This window comes from Ursus americanus, chromosome X (assembly GCF_024610735.1).
Source record: "Ursus americanus isolate L20-20 chromosome X, mUrsAme1.1.p, whole genome shotgun sequence".
NCBI lineage: Eukaryota > Metazoa > Chordata > Mammalia > Carnivora > Ursidae > Ursus > Ursus americanus.
Window position 1 is genome coordinate 79,599,744 of NC_142164.1, and position 22,731 is coordinate 79,622,474.

General features: G+C 37.6%; 1 pseudogene; it reads left to right on the plus strand.

Annotated features, from left to right (window-relative positions):
• The first annotated feature begins 1,023 nt into the window (after positions 1 to 1,023).
• Positions 1,024 to 22,399, plus strand: LOC123789961 (pleckstrin homology domain-containing family A member 1-like; annotated as a pseudogene).
• Positions 22,400 to 22,731: the final 332 nt, after the last annotated feature.

The following is a 22,731-nucleotide window of genomic DNA, read 5'->3' on the forward strand; positions in this document are numbered from 1 at the left end:
AGGAAAAAGAAAGAATATAAGAGAATATTATGAATAACTGTTTGCCAATAAATTAGATAGATTAGGTGAAATGTACTTATTCTTAGAAAGAAACTACTGAAACAAATTCAAGAAATAGAAAATCAAAGTAGACCCATAACAACTCTAGAGATTGAATTTGTAATTTAAAAAACTTCCCACAAGAGAAAGTCCATGTCCAAATTCACTGATAAATTCTACCAAACTTTTAAATAACTTAATTACAATCAATACCAATTTTCTATAAATTGTTACAGAAAATAGAAGAGAAACATTTTCCAAATTCTATAAGGCTGGCATTTTCCTGCTAACAAAGGTAGGCAAAAGCATGACAAGAAAAGAAAACCACACACCTTTATGCCAAAATCCTCAGTAAAATACTATCAAACCAAACTCACTGACATACATAATTATACTCCATGATCAAGTGAAATATATTCAAGGAATGCAAAGTTAGTATAACATCTGAAAATCTATTAAAGTACAACACCATATCAATAAAATAAAGGACAAAAACCAAATAATCATTTGGACAGACACAGAAAAAGTATTTGACAAAATCCAACACCCTTTCATGATTAAAAAACAAAACAAAACATCAGACTAGGAATAGAATGAAGCCTCCTGACCCTACCTCATACTACATACAAATATTAGCAAAAAGTAGATTATAAACCTAACTATAAGTGCTGAAGCACAAATCTTAGAAAAAAATATAGTAGTAAATCTTCATGACTACAAGTTAGGCAAAGCCCTCTTAGATATGCTACAAATGTCCAAATAACAAAATAAAAAGCTAATAGGTAAATTTGGACTTATCAAAATTAAAACCTTTCATGCTTCAATGGATACCATCAAGAAGGTGAAAAGAAACCACTCAAAATGGGAGAAAATGTTTGTAAATAATATATTTGATAAAGGACTTGTATATGTAATATATAAAGAATTTGTACAACTCAAAAACAAAGACAAATAACCCAACTTAAAAATGGGCAATGGATCTAAATGGACATTACTCAAACGGCCAGTGAGTTCATGAAAAGACGCTCAACATCATTAGCCATCAGGAAAATGCATGTCAAAGCCATGAAGAGAAGAATGATAAATATAACCTAGTCAGTCATTCAGACTGTCCACCAGTCCTGCCTCAGGGACCCAAAGATTGAGTTTTAGGGAAAGATTATGGTAATAAAAGCAGAATGCAAAATAAAAGGAACTGTAACAGTTCCTTGAGTATGGGATCTGAGATAGTTCTGAGATGATTTTGATAATGATCAAGGTGAGAAAACCTGGGGGCATAAGAAACCTCCTTAGTTTCATTCAAAGCCATTTAGGTAGAATTTGGCAAGGATTGAAGTTTCTAAACACTAAGTGAGAGCAGAATTAAAGGAATATTCCTCTTTAATTATTACTTTATTTCTTGGTTGCTGAGGTCTGGGAAATGTGAAATATTGGTAATTGGCAGACAAAAAAATCATAAACTTAGAAAAGCATACCATGTATTTAAAATAGAGTTTTTGACTTACTGTGTAGGCAAAAAATAATGAAAAAGAGGAAATCACTATTTATTTCTGAGCAAAGTCATAATCATAATTCCATTAGCACCCCTCAGCTTTGCTACTGTCTTTTAATATTCAACTGTGTGAATGATAAACAACTGATAATAGTGAGATTGGGGTGGGTTATAGTATAAAACTTGGAAAATCTGTATATTTAAGTAGGCTGAGTATTTTGGGAAAAAAGTATTGGCGAGAATGTGGAGAAAAGGGAACCCTCTTGCACTGTTAGTGGGAATGTAAATTGGTTCCACAACTATAGGAAATAGTATGAAGTTTCCTTGAATATTAAAAATAGAACTACCATATGATCCAGCAATTCTACTTGTGGGTATTTATCCAAAGAAAAAGAAATCACCGCTTTGTACCTCGATACCCAGCACTGGAGATGTTCATTTGTAGAGATCCAGGTATATCTTCTTACTTCTCAGGCTGATTTCGTGGGTGTTCAGAATGGTCTGGTAGATACACAGCTCAATTCAGGGGACTGGCTGAAATAGGGTCCCCCTACTCCTCCACCATCTTTTTTTTTGAAGGAAACAAACTGAGGGTGTTGGGGGGGGGTATTGGGCTAGGCCAGTGATGGGTATTAAGGAGGGCACGTATTGCATGGAGCACTGGGTGTTACATGCAAATAATGAATCATGGAACATTGTATCAAAACCTGGGGATGTACTGTATGGTGACTAATATAACAAAATAAAAATTATTTTAAAAAAAGAAAGCAAAACCAAATCACTAATTTGAAAAGATCTATGCACCCCCATGTTCATCTCAGGACTATTTACAATAGCCAAGATATGCAAGCAATTTAAGTGTCTGTCTATCAATGGAAAAATGGATAAAGAAGATGTGTTGCACACACACACACACACACACACACACACACACAGGAATACTATTCAGCCATAAAAAAGAAGGAAATCTTGCCATTTGCAACAACATGTATGAACCATGAGGGCATTAATGCTAAATGAAATAAGTTAGACAGAGAAAGACAAATACTGTATGATCCTACTTACAGTGGAATTTAAAACAAAACAAAACAAAAACCAAGCTCACAGATACAGAGAACAAACTGGTTGCCAGAGGCAGAGAGTAGGGGATGGGCAAAATGAGTGAAGGGGGTCAAAAGGCATAAATTTCCAGTTATAAAATAAATATGTTATGCGATGTAATGTAAGCATGGTGACTATAGTTAATAATACTGCATTGCATTGAAAGTTGCTAAGGGAGTAAATCTTAAAAGTCCTCATCACAAGAAAAAAATTTTTTGTAACTATGTATAATGATGGATATTAACTAGACTTGTGGTGATCATTTCACAATATATATGTGTACTGAATCACTATGCTATACGGCTGAAAATAATATAATGTTATATGTCAATTACACCTCAATAAAAAAATAAAGCAAAAAATTCACTCTATTTTGTAATGGCCATCTTTAAAAAAAATAGAGAATATATGAAATGAGACTACTTCTAGAAGACAGGGATTTATAGTTGAAGTGCAGCAGCAATAAAATGACATGGCTTTATCCCGACTGTAGTGTAAGTTTCCTCAAGGTCAAAGTGAAAGAACAAGGTGGTTAGCTTCCAATAAAACAGCAATGGAGAGGGATGAGGGAGCCTTCTAGAAGTCCTTGAAATTTTAAATATCTTGATGGTGATTACACAGATATATAAATAATTGAGCTGTGCACACACGAGTAGTGCATATTACTGCTTGTAAAATACCTCAATTTAAAAGATATTTAAAAAAAGAACAGATGCTTTTGCTTATGGGCAATATGGAGTAAAAAAGATCAGATTTACCCTCATAGCTGAGACAACAAAAAATGTTTCAAATCATATGAAACATCAGTTTTCAAGACACTGGAGATCCAGAGAGTCAAATATGGAAACAAATGAGGTGATCTCAAAGATTTCCCCAGTTTATTGCCTTAAGAGATTTTTCTGGGCTATGGTGCAGGGAAGGAGAATTGAAGAAAAGACTGATGGACTCCCTGCATTGAGAAGATAGAACTGAATGTCCAGAAAGACCTAGATGGCTAGAATTTTCAGGAGAGAGAACTGAAGAGGAGAAACTGCACAAGGATAAAACCCCAGATATCTACAAAGATTCCCCTTTAGCATTCAGCTGAGGACTGATCAGAACACGCATTTGAGGAAAGTACCCTCAAGGTCAGGTAGAGAATCACCCAAAAGGATTAGAGCTAACAGTGTCTGGAGTGAATGCAGGGCCAGAAACAATGCCTGTTCCCACCAGTCACACTAGAAAACCTCAAAATTCATTGGGCATTGGGTAGAGTACACAGAAGGGTAGCTTTGGTAGGGGAATAATTAGGCCTATATTGAACACCATTCCAGTCCTGTAACAAAACTTAAAAGCATGACCTATAGGATCAAAGTATTTTCAGGTACCTTAACATGTCCCAGAACTATGTCAAGAATATTTGAAAGAATACAGACATATTCAGTATTAACAAGGTAAAATCTACAATGTCTGGCTAATATCCAATGGAACGTTACAAAGACTGAAAAGAATGCATAAAAATATAAATTATATTGAGGAGAAAATTAAAACAATTGGAACTGATCCAAGGCTGATAGAGATGTTATAATTAGGAGCCATAGACATTTAAATAGACATTATAACTATATTTCATCTGTTCAGAAAATTAAGTAGAGACACGGAATATATATAAGAAGACCCAAATAGACATTCTGGAGATGAAAACAAAAATTTGTTCGATGTAAAATATGATGGATAGAATTAATGGCAGATTGGACACTGCAGGAAAAAAAAGATTAACGTAGTTGGTGGCATAAACTATCCAAAATAAGACACAGAGGAAAAAATGAATTCTACAAAATGAACAGAGTATCAGTGAGGTCAGTGAGTTGCAGGACAATTTACCAAATGACTAATGGATGGATAATTGGAGTGTCTCAAAGAGGAGAGGAAAGAGAAAAAAACTAAAGAAATAATAGCCGCAAATTTCTAATGATGAAAACTATAAACATAAAGAAACAGGAAGATAAATTTCAAGCACAAGAAAAATGAAGAAAACTACACTTGTGTATATTATGATCAAATTGCTTAAAACCAGCGAAGAAGAGAAAATCTTTAAAACATCCAGAGATAAAGCCATGTTATGTCTGGAGGAACAAAAATAACGATGACGTCTTACTTCTCCTTGGAAACAATGCACACAAGACAGTGAAGAAGCATTTTTAACATACCGAAAGAAAAAAAAAAGTCAAGGTAAAATTCTGTATCTGACAAGAATATCTTTTGAAAGTGAAGATAAAATAAAGACATTTTTTCAGACTTACAAAAGCTGAAATAATTTATTACTGGCAGGCCCGTACTATAAGAAATGTTAAAGAAAGTGCTTCTTGCAGAAGGAAAACGAGAGCAGTAAAAATATGCATCTATAGAAAGGAATGAAGAGGGCCAGAAATGGTGTGATATTACTATTTATAATAAATACATATTTGATCTTTGTTCACTACTCCTGGCAAGTATTTCCTAAAATCCTTATAATTTCTCAAGAGCCATAAGGACATCTTTTGTTATACTATTTGGTCTTTGTTCTCAGTTCCTGAAATAGTTTCAGAGCATAAAGGTGAAGTGGATGTCTTTTGTTATTCATAACAAACCCCTTTCAACAACACCTGAGATTATGTTAATGAGGTGACTTTTGGAATGCCTTTCAGGATGGGGACTGGTTGCCAGGGGAACCAAACCTGATAACAAGGTTGGAACTTTCAGTTCTATCTACCCTCCCCAACCTGTAGGAAAGGGGGAGGGCTGGAGATTGAGTTCAATCACTTACAGCCAAAGATTTAATCCATCACTCCTTTGTAATAAAGCCTCGATGAAAACCTAAATGGATGGGTTCAGAGAACTTCCAGGTTGGTGAATATTTGGAGATGTGAGGAGAATTGTGTGCCCTGAGAGAGCATGGAAACTCTCTCCTATGTATCTCTTCCATCTGGCTGTTCATCAATTATATCCTTTTATAATAAACCAGTAATCTACTAAGTAAATATTTTCCTAAGTTATGTGAGCTTCTTTAGCAAATTAATCAAACTCAGGAAGGGGGGGGTCATGTGAAACTCTGATTCATAGTCAGTAGGTCAGAAGCATAGGTAACAACTTGGACTTGCAATTGGTGCCTGAAGTTATGGGGGGCAGTTTTGTGGCGCTGAGCCTTTAACCTGTGAAATTAAATTGTAGGAAACTCAACTGATGAAGAATTGTTTGGTATGGGGGAATGGCTCTCTACACACACCACACACACACACACACCTCTGGTGTTAGAAGTGAAGTAGTATTGTAGTAGAGTATTGAGAGTGGAGGAGACACACAGAAGGGTGTTTTTCCTCTAGAAATGGTAACAAAATGGATAAGGAAGTGTTTTTCTTATTTAAAACTTTTGAAAAGAAAATTGACTGTTTAAACAAAAATAATAATAATATGTATTGTACGTTTTATAACATATGTAAAAGTAAAATATATATAATAATGGAATAAAGGTCAAGAGGCAAGAATGGGCAAGCTACTTTAAAGATTTTATATTGTACCCAAACTGGTGTAATATTACTTGAAGGTAGACTACAGTAAGTTAAAGATGCATGTCATAAATCCAAGACTGATGACTAAAATAAAAAAATTAAAAAGTTATAAGTAATAAGCTGATAACAGGGATAAAATGGATTCAGAAAAATACTTGACTAATGGAAAAGAAGGCAGAAAATGAGAGAAAAAGGAACAGAGAACAAATAAGACAAATAAAAGATAGAAAAATACTAAACTCAAACCAAACCATATCAATAATGACAAAATATAACTGGTCTGGACATTCCAGTTTAATGTCATAGCTTGGCAGATTGGATAAAAATGAAACAACTATCTGCTGCCCAGTAAGAGGTACACTTTACTTTTAAAGACACAAATAGAAAAAAAAATAAAAAGTTTGATAAAAATATACCATGTTAACGCTAGTGTAAAGAAGAGACAAAGCAGATTTCAGGGCAAAGAGTATTACCACATTAAAACAAGGGTATTTAATAATGATAAATTAGTCAATTAGGTAAGAGGATATAACAATTATGTCTATCTACCTAATAAGAGAGCATCAAAATACATGGAGAAAAACCTGATAGTACTGTTGTGTTAGGATAAAATCCAGTTCTCCTCCAGTGTTTTTCCTTTATTCTCACAGTACTGCCACACTTATAACACTTCTGACACCAGATATGTGTGTGGGGTTTTCCCAATCAAGCAATTCTGCTACACCAACTTGGTGTCCTACAATTTAACTCAGTTCAATTCAGTTCTGAAACTATCTACCTGAAGATAGCATCAGGTCCACAGGTTAAGAACTCAGGCCCACAAGACCTGTGCTTCTCACTAATGGGTTATAATTCTGAGGCTCCCACAACCTCATCTTTAAATATGATTAATTTGCTATAGTGACTCGTAAGACTCAGGGAAACACTTATGTTTACCAGCTTACTTATTTTTTTAAAAATTTATTTATTTATTTGAGAGAGAGAGAGAGAGAGCATGAGCAGGGGGTGGGGAGGGGCAGAGGGAAAAGCAGACTCCCCACTGAGCAGGGAGCCAGACATGGGGCTCAATTCCCTGACCCTGAGATCATGACCTGAGCCAAAGGCAGCCACTTAACTAACTGAGCCACCCTGGTGCCCCCATTTACTGGTTTATTAAGGATATGATTGAAGATAGAGAGGAACAGTCAGATGAAGAGATACATAAGATGAGGTCTGAGATGGTCCTGAGCACCAGGATGTCTATCCCCATGGAGTTGGGGTGCATCACCCTCTTGGTATGTGGGTGTGTTCACCAACCTAGAAGCTCTTTGAATCTCATACTTACTGGGATTTTATGGGGACTTTCTCACATAGGCATAGTCAATTATTAACTCAATTCCCAGCCCTTGCCCCTTTCTGGAGGATGGGAATGAGGTGGATAGTGCTGAAAACTCCAAGCTTCTAATCTTAGCTTGGACTTTCTGGTGACCAATCACCTATCCAAGATCCCACCTAGAGTCACCTCACTGGAACAAAAGATGCTCCTAGTGTTGCCGGATTGCAGGGTTCTTGTCTCACGGAGTCCAAGAATGAATCTCATGGACACAAAAGGGTGAAGTGAAGTGTAAGTTTATTAAGTGACGGTGAGAGCAGAAAGGAAAGAAAAAAGCTCTCTAGAGTGAGAGGGGTCCCAAATGGGTTACCACTGAGGGCCTTTAGCGGCAGTCTTTATTGAGAACTGACTGGAAAGCTTGCGGCCATGAGATTCTTGTCCCGTCTTGGGGACTATTCCTGCCAGGAATAGTTTCAGAGCCCAGTCAGAGTAGTCAGGGGCCTCCTCTTTCTTCTGCCTATACCTTAACCCCTTCCCTATTCATGGGACAGGACCTGTGGGCAGAAAGGGCTATACTGGGATTGTGAGGAGTGATGGATTGTATGGTTTTTAATTTGTGGGAGTTAGGGATAGTGCAAGTCTCCAAGAATCTGGAAGCAAGGCTTCAGGACCTTGAGGGGCCAGCTGCTGCCAAGATCAGGTTCCTTTTAAACATTAAGGCACTAGGGCAGCCATGAGTTCCTTGAGGAAGGTCACGCTCTGTATGTTTCAGGTATCTATCAGTGGGCTGCAAGCTGTAAGGAGATTTTTTTTTAAGATTTTATTTATTTATTGACAGAGAGAGAGACAGCCAGTGAGAGAGGGAACACAAGCAGGGGGAGTGGGAGAGCAAGAAGCAGGCTCCCAGAGGAGGAGCCCGACATGGTGCTTGATCCCAGGATCCTGGGATCACGCCCTGAGCCGAAAGCAGACGCTCAACCACTGAGCCACCCAGGCGCCCCAGGAGATTTTAATTTAAGCTACATTTCTTTCGCCTTTGTTTCCCACATCACTAGTCCTTTTATCACTTGAGAATTCGCAAGGGTTTCAGGAGCCCTGTGTCGGGAACGAGGGTCAAAGAGCAAATATCATAACAAAAGATGCTCCTGGTACTCTTAACATTTAGGAATTTACAAGGTTTTAGGAACTCTGTGCCAGAAACTCGGGGCTGAGACAATATATATTTTTTCTATTATCTCACAACTGCAAAGTGAAATATTCAAATCCACAATTATAGTCAAGGACTTCAATACTCTTCTCTCATATCTGATAGAAAATATAAGCAGAAAATTATCAAGGATATGAAGCAGACTTGAACAACACAATCAACCAGCTAGACTTGATTGACATTTATAGAACACTCTACTGAGCAACAGTAGAATATACATTCTTCTCAAGTACACATGGAACACTTAACAAATGAATCATAGTCTGTGGAATAAAAACAAGTCCCAGTAGAGGTGCCTGGGTGGCACAGAGAGAGAATTAACCCCAAAGTAAGCAGAAGAAAGGGAATAATTAAGATCAAAGTAGAAACTGATGAAAGAGAAAAAATTAAAACAATGGAAGATCAATGAACCCAAAATCTGGTTCTATGAGATCAATAAAATTGATAAATTTCTAATCAAAGTGAAAAAAAGAAAATTCAATGACCATTTCTATCTAAATGGGGCAGCATCTACTGAGTTTTGACTTCTTCCACTAGGGAATGCAAACATCATGTTACTGGTGCTTCTAATTGTGAAGAGAAGTTGCAAGTTCTCATTTTTATGTGAAATCTGATTTTTAAATGTTGGCCATCAATTCAAAAAGTTTCAGCATTATGAGGGCCAAACACAACCCATCTGTAGGCTTCCAGGTACTATGTAATTATGGGATAAACATTTTAAGTAGAAGTTGAGAACTGAGATACTTCATTTCTTACAGAAAATTGCTAAAAATTAATTCTAACTGTAATGTTGAATTTTTGTGTAATTAGATAATTTAGTACACTTGCATCTTGTTTTATCTAGCCTCAATCCCATCGTTCTGAATCTTGGCAGCATAAATTACCTGGGGAGCATTTATTTATTTATCTATTTATTTATTTAAATTCAATTAATTAACATATATGTATTATTAGTTTCAGAGGCAGAATTTAGTGATCCATCAGTTGTGTATAAAACTCAGTATTCATTATATCAAGTGCCCTGACCTGGGGAGCTTTTAAAAATATGAAAGACTAGGCATGCCTGACTGGCTCAGTCAGTAGAGTATGCCACTCTTGATCTCAGGGTTGTAAATTCAAGCGCCACACTTGGTATAGAGATTACTTAGAAATATAAACCTTTAAAAAAAGTGTAGGAAATACTGAAGACTAGATCACACCTCCAGAGATTCTAATTTGATTTGTCTGAGGAGCAGCTGGAGCAATTGGATTTTTAAAAAGGTATGTAGGTGTTTCTAACTTGCAGATAAAGTATCTTTGGCATAGACTGATATAAGAATGAATTCTTAGTAGGACAAATTACCTTTTGAATACCCAGGAAAAGGAGGATACGATTTGCTCAAGGGAAACTCAGTTTTCGTTACTTCTCTTTAGTCCCAAACTAATCTCTATTAGGGTCATTTTTCAACTTGTGCTCAAATAAGTTGTCAGCATTCATTTGCTTGATGATCACCAATTCATTCAATGTTTTGTACTCTGCATTTAAATCCTGGGATTCAAAGAAAATAAGATATAATTGCTTGGGTTTTACATGCCACTATCTAGTAAAGGGAGTGAACATGTTAACAAATCTTCCTTGTTATAATCTACTGTGTCCTAAGTCATTGCTCTTTGGCATATAGTCAGTTCTTGTTTTCCACCGCAATTTCTACCACCATTATGGGCAACTTCAAGATTTCTTTAGACTGTCCATCCAAGTTATCTTCAAAGCTCCTTGATGCCCACAACTCCAACAGCTATTAATTCTATCCACTTTAAGCTCCAACTCTATGGCTTTTACTATGGATCATACATTACAACTTGATATAATTTGTCTCTCAATATTCACCAGTGATAATTTTCTTCAAAATTGATACCTTTCTATCTCTTTTACCTCTACTACTTGGTACTGTTAGCCTATGTCCCCTTCTTCTTGATGTTCTCCCAGGAGCATCATACTTCAGGTATACTTTATTTCAAGGACAAATCCAATTGATAGTAATGATGCCTGAAGCAGTAGTAAAAAATTTTAAGGCCATATCTGAGATCATGTAGTAGTGTCTGTCAATGGATATAGGAAAGAGGATGTCAGCATACTCGCCCTCCTAGCTTTAACACTGTGTTCCCAGACATCAGGGTTAACAAAATCACACATGTAACAGTTAGATACAAAATTTTGACATCAGTTACCACAATTCAAGGTTTTGAACTCACAGCATTTGGTAACCCTACCTCTGTGGCATTTATCTTATAAGAGCTATAGCTCTTATAGTAGCTATTTGCATATCCATTATATCCTTACTTTTTTATTATTATGTCCAATTAGCCAACATATAGTACATCATTAGTTTTTGAGGTAGTGTTCAACAATTCATTAGTTGCTTATAACACCCAGTGCTCATCACAAGCTCCTCAAAAACAAAAACCATGGCTTACTCACTTCTGTACCCCTTACACTGCTTGGAATGACACAAAAATGACTACGGAAACCACATTTATTGGGTGCCGAGCACTGTGATAAAGCATCTTAATTAACAAAATGATCTGTTAAGTATCACAACTACCTTGAGCAATGGGCCCTATCTTTACCACAGTATTACAGATGAGGAAACTGAGTCTCAAAGAGGTTAAATGACTGCTGGGTCAATTAAAACTTGGACTAGAACCTAGGCCTGACATCAATATCCATAATCCTTATGCTGTACTCAAAATTTGCAGAACCATGAGTCCCCATGGACTGGGAGTGTGGGCTCCAGAATCTCTGCCACCATGTGGAGGCTGAGACAGCACAGGAACACGTGCAGAGTGGCAGCAGTTCATGCCTATGAAAGCATAAGCCACAATGGCATGGGGGCTGCATGTGTGGAGGGCCGTGGATGGGTAGAGGACTGTGGTGCAGTTTGGCTTGAAGAGCAGCTGAGCAAGGTGTGAGGCAACTGCTGGTCTGCTGAAGGGTTGGCAAGCACTGGACTCCCTGAGTCTGAAGTGAATTCTGCCCTGTGCCATAGAATCATGCTTTACATTCACACCTTGACGTTGCAGATGACTGGTGCCAGAGTTGAAAGTAACTTGCCCAAGGTCACCCAGTGTAATGTTCAAGCTCAGGAATACCTGTGTGAAACATCACAGTCACATTTGTGATTTTATAAGACATCAAGGAAAATGAAAACACTGGGAAATGTCTTCGAAGGTACTTCATATTGGATACAAGAGAAGATAGTTACTTTTTAAGTTTTTATTTAAATTCTAGTTAGTTAACATAGAGTGTAGTAGTTTCAGGATCAAATAGAGTGATTCAACACTTCCATACAATACCTGGTGCTCACCATGAGTCCGCTCCTTAATTCCCACCACCTATTTAACCCATCCCCCCCCACCCCCTCCCCTCTGGTAACCAGCAGTTTGTTCACTATAGTTAAGAGTCAACGTCTTGGTTTCCCTCTCTCTCTTTGTTTGCTTTTGCTCATTTCTTTTGTTTCTTAAGTCCCACATATGAGTGAAATCATTTGGTATTTGTCTTTCTCTGACTGACTTATTTCACTTAACATAATACTCTCTAGCTCCATTCACATTATTGCAAATAGCAAGATTTCACTCATTTTCATGGCTGAGTAATATTCTATTGTATGTATGTACCACAGCTTCCTTATCCATTCATCAGTCAATAGACACTTGGGCTGTTTCCATAATTGGACTATTGAAAGTAATGCTGCTATAAACATAGGAATACATGTATCCATTTGAATTAGTATTTTTGTATTCATTGGATAAATACCCAGTAGTGAGATTGCTGGATTATAGGATACTTCTATTTTTAACTTTCTGAGAAATCTCCATACTGTTTTCCACAGTGGGAGCACCAATTTGCATTTCCACCAACAGTGCGAGAGGGTTCTCCTTTATGCACATCTTCACCAACACATGTTGTTTCTTGTGTTGTTGATTTTAGCTATTCTGGCAGGTGTGAGGTGATATCTCATTATAGTTTTGATTTGTATTTTCCTAATGATCAGTGATGTTGAACATCGTTTCATGTGTTTGTTGGCCATCTGTATGTCTTCCTTGGAAAAATGTCTTTTCATGTCTTCTGCCCATTTTTAATTGGATTATTTGTTTTTTGTTTTATTTTTAAGATTTTATTTCTTTATTTGACAGAGAAAGAGGCAGTGAGAGAGGGAACACAAGGAGGGAGAGTGGGAGAGGGAGAAGCAGGCTTCCCACTGAGCAGGGAGCCCAATGCGGGGCTCGATCCTAGAACGCTGGGATCATGACCTGAGCCGAAAGCAGACGCTTAATAACTGAGCCACCCAGGTGTCCCATGGATTATTGTTTTTTGAGTGTTGAGTTTTATAAGTTCCTTATGTATTTTGGATACTAATCCTATATTGGAAATGTCTTTTTCAAGTATCTTCACCCATTCCATACATTACCTTTCAGTTTTCTTAGTTGTTTCCTTCGCTATACAGACGTTTTTTATTTTTATGAAGTCCCAATAATTTAGTTTTGCTTTTGTTTCCCTTGCCTCAGGAGATATATCTAGGAAGAAGTAGCTATGGACAATGTCAAAGAGGTCACTGCCTATGTTCTTCTCTAAAATTTTCATGGTTTCAGGTCTCACATTTAGGTCTTAATCCAGTTTGAATTTATTTTTCTGCATGGTGTAAGAAAGTTGCATGGTGTTGTCCAGTTTTCTGAACACCATTTGTTCAAGAGATTGTCCTTTTCCTTTTGGATAATCTTTCCTTCTTTATTGAAGATCAATTGACCTATATAGTTGTGGGTTTATTTCTGGGTTTTCTATTCTGTTCTATTGATCAATTTGTTTATTTTTGTGCCAGCACACACTGTTTTGATGACTACAGCATTGTAATATATGTCAAAATCCAGAATTGTGATGATTCCAGCTTTTCTTTTCTTTTTCGAGGTTGCTTTGGCTATTCGGTGTCTTTTTTGGTTCCATACAAACTTTAGGATTGTTTGTTCTAGCTCTGTGAAAAATGCTGTTGGTATTTTGATAGGGAGTGCATTGAATGTGTACATTGCTTTGGGCAGTACAGACATTTTAATATAAGTTGTTCTTCCAATCCATAAGCATGGAATGTCTTTCCATTTCTTTGTGTCCTCTTTAGTTCCTTTCATCAGTATTTTATAGTTTTCAGGATACAGGTCTTTTCACCTCTTTGGTTAGGTTTATTCCTAAGTATTTTATGGTTTGGGGTACAATTGTAAATGGGGTTGATTCCTTGATTTCTCTTTCTGCTGCTTTATTATTGGTGTATAGAAATGCAACAGGTTTTTTTTTTTTAATAATGATTTTTTATTATATTATGTTAGTCACCATACAGTACATCCCCGGTTTTCGATGTAAGGCTCGATGATTCATTAGTTGTGTATAACACCCAGTGCACCATGCAATATGTGCCCTCCTTACTACCCATCACCGGTCTATCCCAATCCCCCACCCCCCTCCCCTCTGTAGCCCTCAGTTTGTTTCTCATAGTCCATAGTCTTTCATGTTTCATTCCCCCTTCTGATTACCCCCCCTTTCTCTATCCCTTTCTTCCCCTACTGATCATTCTAGTTCTTATGTTCCATAGATGAGAGAAATCATATGATAGTTGTCTTTCTCTGCTGACTTATTTCACTAAGCATTATCTCCTCCAGTGCCGTCCATGTTGTAGCAAATGTTGAGAACTCGTTCTTTCTGATTGCTGAGTAATATTCCATTGTATATATGGACCACAACTTCTTAATCCAGTCATCTGTTGCAGGGCATCTCAGCTCCTTCCACGATTTAGCTATTGTGGACATTGCTGCTATGAACATTGGGGTGCATATGGCCCTTCTCTTCACTACGTCTGTATCTTTGGGGTAAACACCCAGTAGTGCAATGGCTGGATCATAGGGTAGCTCAATTTTTAACTTTTTAAGGGACCTCCACACTGTTTTCCAGAGTGGCTGTACCAACTTGCATTCCCACCAACAATGTAGGAGGGATCCCCTTTCTCCACATCCTCTCCAACAATTGTTGTTTCTTGCCTTGTCTATTTTTGCCATTCTAACTGGCGTAAGGTGGTATCTCAGTGTGGTTTTGATTTGAATTTCCTTGATGGCTAATGATTTTGAACATTTTTTCATGTGTCTGTTAGCCATTTGTATGTCTTCATTGGAAAAGTGTCTGTTCATATCTTCTGCCCATTTTTTGATTTGTTTATTTGTTTCTCGTGTATTGAGTTTGAGAAGTTCACAGCTACATGCAAAAGAATGAAACTTGACCACTATCTCACACCATACACAAAAATAAACTCCAAATGGATGAAAGACCTCGATGTGAGACAGGAATCCATCAAAATTCTAGAGGAGAACATAGGCAGCAACCTCTACGACATCGGCCAAAGCAACCTTTTTCATGATACATCCCCAAAGGCAAGAGAAACAAAAGATAAAATGAATTTATGGGACTTCCTCAAGATTAAATGTTTCTGCACAGCCAAGGAAACAGTCAGAAAAACTAAGAGGCAGCCCACGGAATGGGAGAAGATATTTGCAAAAGCAACAGGTTTTTGTACATTGATCTTGTATCCTGCAAATTTACTGAATTCGTGTATCACTTCCAGCAGGTTGTGGTGGAGTCTTTAGGGTTTTCTACATAGAGTATCATGTAATCTGTAAATCATGACAACTTTACTTCTTCCTTGCCGATTTGGATGTCTTTTATTTTTTTCTTGTGTGATTGTTCTGGCTAGGACTTCCAGTACTATGTTAAATAATAGCAGTGAGAATGGACATCCCTGTCATATTCCTGACCTTAGAGGAAGAGCTCTCAGTTTTTCCACATTTATGATATTCACTGTGGGTTTTTCATATACGTCCTCCAGTATGTTGAGGTATGTTCCCTCTAACCACACTTTGTTGAGGGGTTTTTATCACAAATGGGTGCTGTACTTTGTGAAATGATTTTTCTGCATCTATTGAAAGGCTCATATAGTTCTTATCCCTTCTTTTATTAATGTTGTATATCACATTGATTGACTTGCAAATACTGAAATACACTTGCAACCCAGGAATAAATGCCCCTTGATTGTGGTGAATGATTCTTTTAATGTGCTGTTGCATTTAGTTTGCTAGTATTTTATTGAGAATTTTTGCATCCATATTCATCAGGAATGTTGGCCTGTAATTCTCTTTTTTAGTGGAGGCTTTATCTGGTTTTGGTATTGGGGTAATGCTGACCTCATAGAATGCATTTGGAAGTTTTCCTTCCTCTTCTATTTTTTGGAATAGTTTCATAAGAAAAGGTATTAACTCTTCTTTAAATGTTTGGTAGAATTTGCCTGTGAAGCCATCTGGCCCTAGACTTTTGTTTATTGGGAGATTTTCATAACTGATTACATTTCCTTGCTGGTTATCAGTCTGTTCAAGTTTTCTCTTTCCTCCTGCTTCAGTTTTGGTAGTTTATATGTGTTTAAAAATTTGTCCATTTCTTCCAGGTTGTCCAATTTGTTGGCATACAGTTTTTCATAATATTCTCTTATAATTGTTTGTATTTCTGGTTGTTATTTCTCCTAGCTTATCTGTGATTTTATTTATTTGAGTCTTTTCTCTTTTCTTTTGGATAAGTCTGACTAGAGGTTTATCAATGTTATTACGTTTTTTCAAAGAACCAGCTACTAGTTTCATTGACCTGTACTATTGTTTTTTTAGCTTCTAAATCATTTATTTGTGTTCTGATCTTTAATACTTCCTTCCCTCTGCTGGCTTTAGGCTTTGTTGTTCTTTTTCTAGCTTCTTTAGGTGTAAGTTGTTTGAGATTTTACTTGCTTCTTCAGGTAGGCCTTTATTTCTATATACTTCCCTCTTAGGACCACTTTTGCTGCATCCAAATGGTTTTGGACCATTGTGTTTTAATTTTCATTTGTTTTCATGTATTTTTTATTTCTTCTTTGATTTCCTGGTTGGCCCATTCATTGTTTGGTAACATGTTGTTTAACCTCCATGTATTTGTGGTCTTTCTAAAATTTTTCTTTGGGTTGACTTCTAGTTTCAAAATGTTGTGGTTAGAAAAGTTGAATGGTGTGATGTCAATCTCTTTGTATTTGTTGAGACCTGTTTTATGACCTAGTATGTGACCTATTCTGGAGAATATCCCATGTGCACTTGAAAAGAATGTGTGTTTGACTTCTTCGTCAATTTGAATGCCTTTTATTCTTTTTTGTTGTCTGATTGCTGTTGCAAGGACCTCTAGTACTATGTTGAACAATAATGGTGAGAGTGGGCATCCTTGTCGTGTTCCTGATCTTAAGGGAAAGGCTTCAGCTTTTCCCCATTGAGAATGATATTTGCTTTAGGCTTTTCATAGATGGTTTCTTTTTTTTTAAAGATTTTATTTATTTATTTGACAGATAGAGACAGCCAGTGAGAGAGGGAACACAAGCAGGGGGAGTGGAGAGGAAGAAGCAGGCTCCCAGCAGAGGAGCCTGACGTGGGGCTCGATCCCAGGACTCCGGGATCACGCCCTGAGCTGAAGGCAGACACTTAACGACTGCGCCACCCAGGCGCCCCTTCATAGATGGTTTTTATGAAATTGAGGAATATACCTTTTATCCCTACACTCTGAAGGGTTTTAATCAGGAAAGGATGCTGTATTTTGTCAGTGCTTTTTCTGCATCAACTGAGAGGATCATATGGTTCTTGTCTCTTCTTTTATCAATGTGATTTATCACACTGATCAATTTGCGAATGTTAAACCACCCTTGCATCCCAGGGATGAATCCCACTTGGTCATGATGGATAATCCTTTTAATGTACTGTTGGATCCTATTAGCTAGGATCTTGTTGAGAATTTTGGCACCCATATTCATCAGGGATATCAGTCTGCAATTCTCCTTTTTGATGGGGTCTTTGCCTGGTTTGGGGATCAAGGTAATACTGGCCTCATAGAATGAGTTTGGCAGTTTTCCTTCTGTTTCTAGTTTTTGAAACAGCTTCAGGAGAATAGGTATTATTTCTTCTTTGAATGTTTGGTAAAATTCAATAATTGTAAATATTTATGCACCTAACAAGTGAGCACCCAAATATATAAAACAGTTAAAGACAAACATAAAGGAACTAATTGATAATAATACAATAATAGTCAGGGGAATCTGTCAGGCCCTGGACTCTTGTTTTTGGGAAGGTTTTTGATCACTGCTTTAATCTCTTCATGACTATTAGCCATCAGGGAAATTCAAATCAAAACCACCTTGAGATACCACCTTACGCTAGTTAGAATGGCAAAAATTGACAAGGCAAGAAACAACAAATGTTGGAGAGGATGTGGAGAAAGGGGATCCCTCTTACACTGTTCGTGGGAATGCAAGTTGGTATAGCCACTATGGAAAACAGTGTGGAGGTCCCTTAAAAAGTTAAAAATAAAGCTACCCTATGACCCAGCAATTGCACTACTGGGTATTTACCCCAAAGATACAGACGTAGTGAAGAGAAGGGCCATATGTACCCCAATGTTCATAGTAGCATTGTCCACAATAGCTAAATTGTGGAAGGAGCCGAGATGCCCTTCAACAGATGAATGGATAAAGAAGATGTGGTCCATATATACAATGAAATATTACTCAGCCATCAGAAAGAAGGATTACCCAACATTTGCAGTAACATGGATGGGACTGGAGGAGATAATGCTAAGTGTAATAAGTCAAGCAGAGAAAGACAATTATATGGTTTCACTCATTTATGGAACACAAGAAATAGCAGGGAGATGGGTAGGAGAAGGAAGGGGAAAATGAAGTGGGGGGTAAGCAGAAGGTGAATGAACCACAAGAGACTATGGACTCTGGGAAACAAACTGAGGGTTTCATAGGGGAGGGGGTGTGAGGGATTGGGCTAGGCCAGTGATGGGTATTAAGGAGGGCACGTATTGCATGGAGCACTGGGTGTTATACGCAAACAATGAATCATGGAACACTACATCAAAAACTAATGATGTACTTTATGGTGACTAACATAACATAATAAAAAATTAAAAAAAAGAAAAGAATGTGTGCTCTGATACTTTAGGATGGAATGTTCTGAATATATCTAAGTCAATCTGGTCAAGTGTGTCATTCAAAGCTATCGTTTCCTTGTTGATGTGTTACAATGATCTGTCCATTGATGTAAGTGAGGTGTCCCCTACTATTATTGTATTATTATCAATTAGTTCCTTTATGTTTGTCTTTAATTGTTTTATATATTTGGGTGCTCACATGTTAGGTGCATAAATATTTACAATTATTACATCTTCTTATTGCATTGTCCCCTTTATGATTTATATTTCCTTCTTTGTCTCCTGTTAAGCTTTGTTTTAAAGTCTACTTTTTCTGAAAAAAAAGTTTTGCTACTCTGGCTTTCTTTTGACATCCATTTGTTTGGTAAGTGTTTCCTCATTCCCTCACTTTCAATCTGCACATGTATTTAGGTCTAAAATGAGTCTCTTGAAGGCAGCATATAGATGTCTCTTGTTTTTCTTTTTAATCCATTCTGATACTCTGTGTCTTTTCATTGGGTCATTTAGTTCATTTGCTTTCAAAGTAATATGTATTTAGTGCCATTTTATTACTTGTTTTGTCTTTGTTTCCTGAGATTTCTCTGATCATTCCTTGTTTTTGTCCTTTTGGTCTGGTCTTTCCTACTCAAAGAGTCCCCTTTAATATTACTTGCAAGGCTGGCTTAGTGGTGATGAACTCCTTTCATTTTTGTTTGTCTGGGAAACTCTTTCTCTCTCCTTCTATTCTGAATGATAACCCTGCTGGATAGAGTGTTCTGGTCTGCAGATTTTTCCCATTCAGCACTTTGAATATATCATGCCAGTCTCTTCTGGCTTGCCAAGATTCTGTGGAGAGATCTGAAGCTAACCTTTGGGTCTTCCCTTGTAAGTTAAGGACTTCTTTTGTCCCGCTACTTTTAAGATTTTTCTTTATCACTATATTTTGCAAATTTAATTACAATATGTGTTGATGTTGGCCTGCTTTTGTTGATTTTGTTTGGGGGGGGGGTCTCTGTTCATCCTTTATCTGGATGTCTGTTTCCATCCCCAGATTAGGGAAGTTTTCAGCTATTTTTTCTTCAAATAAATTTTTTGCCCCCCCCCCTTTTTCTCTCTTCTTCTTTTTCTGGGACTCCTATAATATGAATGTTATTAAGTTTGATGGAGTTACTGAGTTCCTTATGTCTATTCTCATGTTCCATAATTCTTCTTTCTTTCTTTGTTGAGCTATAATATTTTCCATTATTTTGTCTTCTATATCACTTATGTGTTCCTCTGCTTCTTCCAGCCTGCTGTTCATTGCATCAAACCTGTTTCCAATCTCATTTATTGCACTTGTCATCTCTGATAAATCTTTTTTAACATTTTATCTTTGTAGTAAGGGTCTCCCCGATGTCTTCTATTCTTTTCTCAAGCCCAGTGAGTATCCTTATGATTGTCGCTTTAAATTCTCCATCAGGCATTCTGTTTATATGGGTTTCACTTAGATCTCTAAACATGACCTTATCTTGCTCTTTCATATGGGATAAATTCCTCCATCTTTGCATTTTATCTAGGTCTCTGCCTTCTTCTCTGTGTTAGAAAAGGCAGTCATGTTTCCAGCTCCTGAAAGTAATGGCCTCTGAAGAAGAGGTCATGTAGTGCCCAGGGCTTGCCACCTCAGAGAATGTCTCTGGTGTGTGCTGTGTATACTCTGCTGTTGTGTTGTTGCTGCTCTATCCTTCAGGCCAGTCATCTGCAGAGGCTGTCCTTGCTTGCTGTAGGTGGTGGTTGGTCATTGGCCAGAGTGTGGTGATTTTTTAACTACATGTGTTCTGGACTGTTTGTGAAATGAGACCTGACACTAACTTCACCAGAACTGAGGCCCTGCAGAACTCTCTGTTTGGGGATGTGGTGTGGGCATTGATTTGTGCTGGTCTTCTGGGGAGGGAGTGAGGTATGTGTGACTGAGGAAGGTAGTACCACCAGAGTGTAGGGTGGTAGGGCTTGGTGTAAGCAAGTTTGGCATCCAGTGCTGGTGCTACACTGCTTCCCACAGATGGCTCTGTGTTTATGCTGAGGGATAGGGTAGGAAAATGGTGCCAGACAACTCTTTTCTTCCTGGAGATGTGTCTCCATGAATGCTACCTCTCAGGGACACACTGTGAGAAGAGCAAATAATCTCCCCGTGATGTGTCCCAGGCATTCTTCAAATTACTTTTTCCATGCTGTCTGACCCTGTGTTGTTTGCCTGCCTTCTCTCCAGGAGCAGCACTGTGCCCTCAGGCTGTATCCTAGACAAGTTCACTGACCTCCAGGCTTTAGGGGCACCTGGGCGGCTCAGTCGGTTAAGTCTCTGTCTTTGGCTCAGATCATGATCTCGGGATCCTGGGATCAAGCTCTGCATGGGGCTCCCTGCTCAATGGGGAGTCTGTTTCTCCCTCTCCCTCTGCCCCTGCTTGTGTGCTCTTGCTCTCTTTCCCCCTCTCTCTCTCAAATAAATAAATAAAATCTTTGAAAAAAAAAAAACCTAAGCAAAACTCCAGCCTTTAAGCCCTGCTGGTTGTAAGAACTCATGAAATTCAGCCCTTCTTGTTTTCCAAGGCAATGACTTTGGAGAAACGTTCTCTTTGTCTGTTGTCCCATGTGCTCCTCTCTCTCTTGCCCTCTCCACGACTAGGGCTCCCTCCTCTCTGCAGCGCCCACAATTACATTTCTCCCCTAAATCAGGTCTCCAAAGTTTCTACCTTCTTTGATGTGGACTCTTCTCTCCCTTTAGGTGTGGAATTTTTTCTGTCAGTTTTCAGGTTGATTTCTGGGGTACTTAGGATGATTTGATAGTTATCTAGCTGTGTTTGTGGGATGAGGTGACCTCCTACTCCACCACCATCTTCCTCTGTCCCGAGAAGATTGTTTTGTGTGGTACATGGGTAATCCACAGAACTTTCCTTCTGGATCATCATACGTTGGAGCCATTAATCTTACCTACATTTCAAAAGTAGCATTGCAAGTAAGCTAAGACCAAAGGATGAATTCTTTTTTTGTCATGAATGCAGGGATAAGGAAGTATCTCCTTACAAGCTAATGATCAGCAGTATCTAGTAGAATAAGTAAATGTGTTAAACTAATATAAAAACTACAGTACAAAGCAGTCAGATTCACATCATTCTGATAACCTAAGTCACCGGGGTGAATGTGGGAAGAAGCAAGCATCTTAGAAAACTGGCGTTGGTGGTATACCCATCATTACTCCAACTCAGTAAGAAGTAAATAAATATGGTGAAAGTATTGACAAATAATTTGAAGTGGTCATGAGGCCGTCTTCTTTACTCCTAAACCTCCTTCAGATAGTGCAGTTATCAAAGCTGGATATTGTGTTAAGCAAGGAGTGGTGATGAAGCAACTGGAAGAGAAGATTTTTTTTCAGTTGGATGAAAACACAATAGGCTACTTCAAATCTAAACTGGAGAAGGAAGCTCTCCAGATAATACCACTTAAAGAAGATTATGAAGTACAGGAATGTAGACACAGCAATGTAATGATGAGGGACAATCTCTTTGAAAGTGTAACATTGTTTTGAACTTTCTATATGCAGGCTGATAGCCCTGAAGAGATGCACACCTGGATTAAAGCAATCTCTGGGATTTACACAAAAAAAGCAAGTCCCAGGACTTATACAACTGATCATAGAAAGTTGAGTTAACCAAATTGCCTTTTACAGTTATGGTAACTGACTTTGTCAACACTAATGCGAACTTTCTCTACAGTCCTCAGGTTGTATATGTATATTTTTTAATGGTAAATTATTAAAAAAAGGAACTTTACTAATTGAAAAAATCACATTAAGTTTTCTTCCTAAAATTAATTTACTGAATTGGCCCTAGAGTTTCAATTTCTATGTTTTATGCATTTTGAAATTTTTTATACCACACCATTTGAAATGCATCTTTGTTCTAAAAGTACATGCAAACTCATACATTTATATGCATTGGATAAACTCTACATTACTATAATTTGCATGGAATTTTAAATATC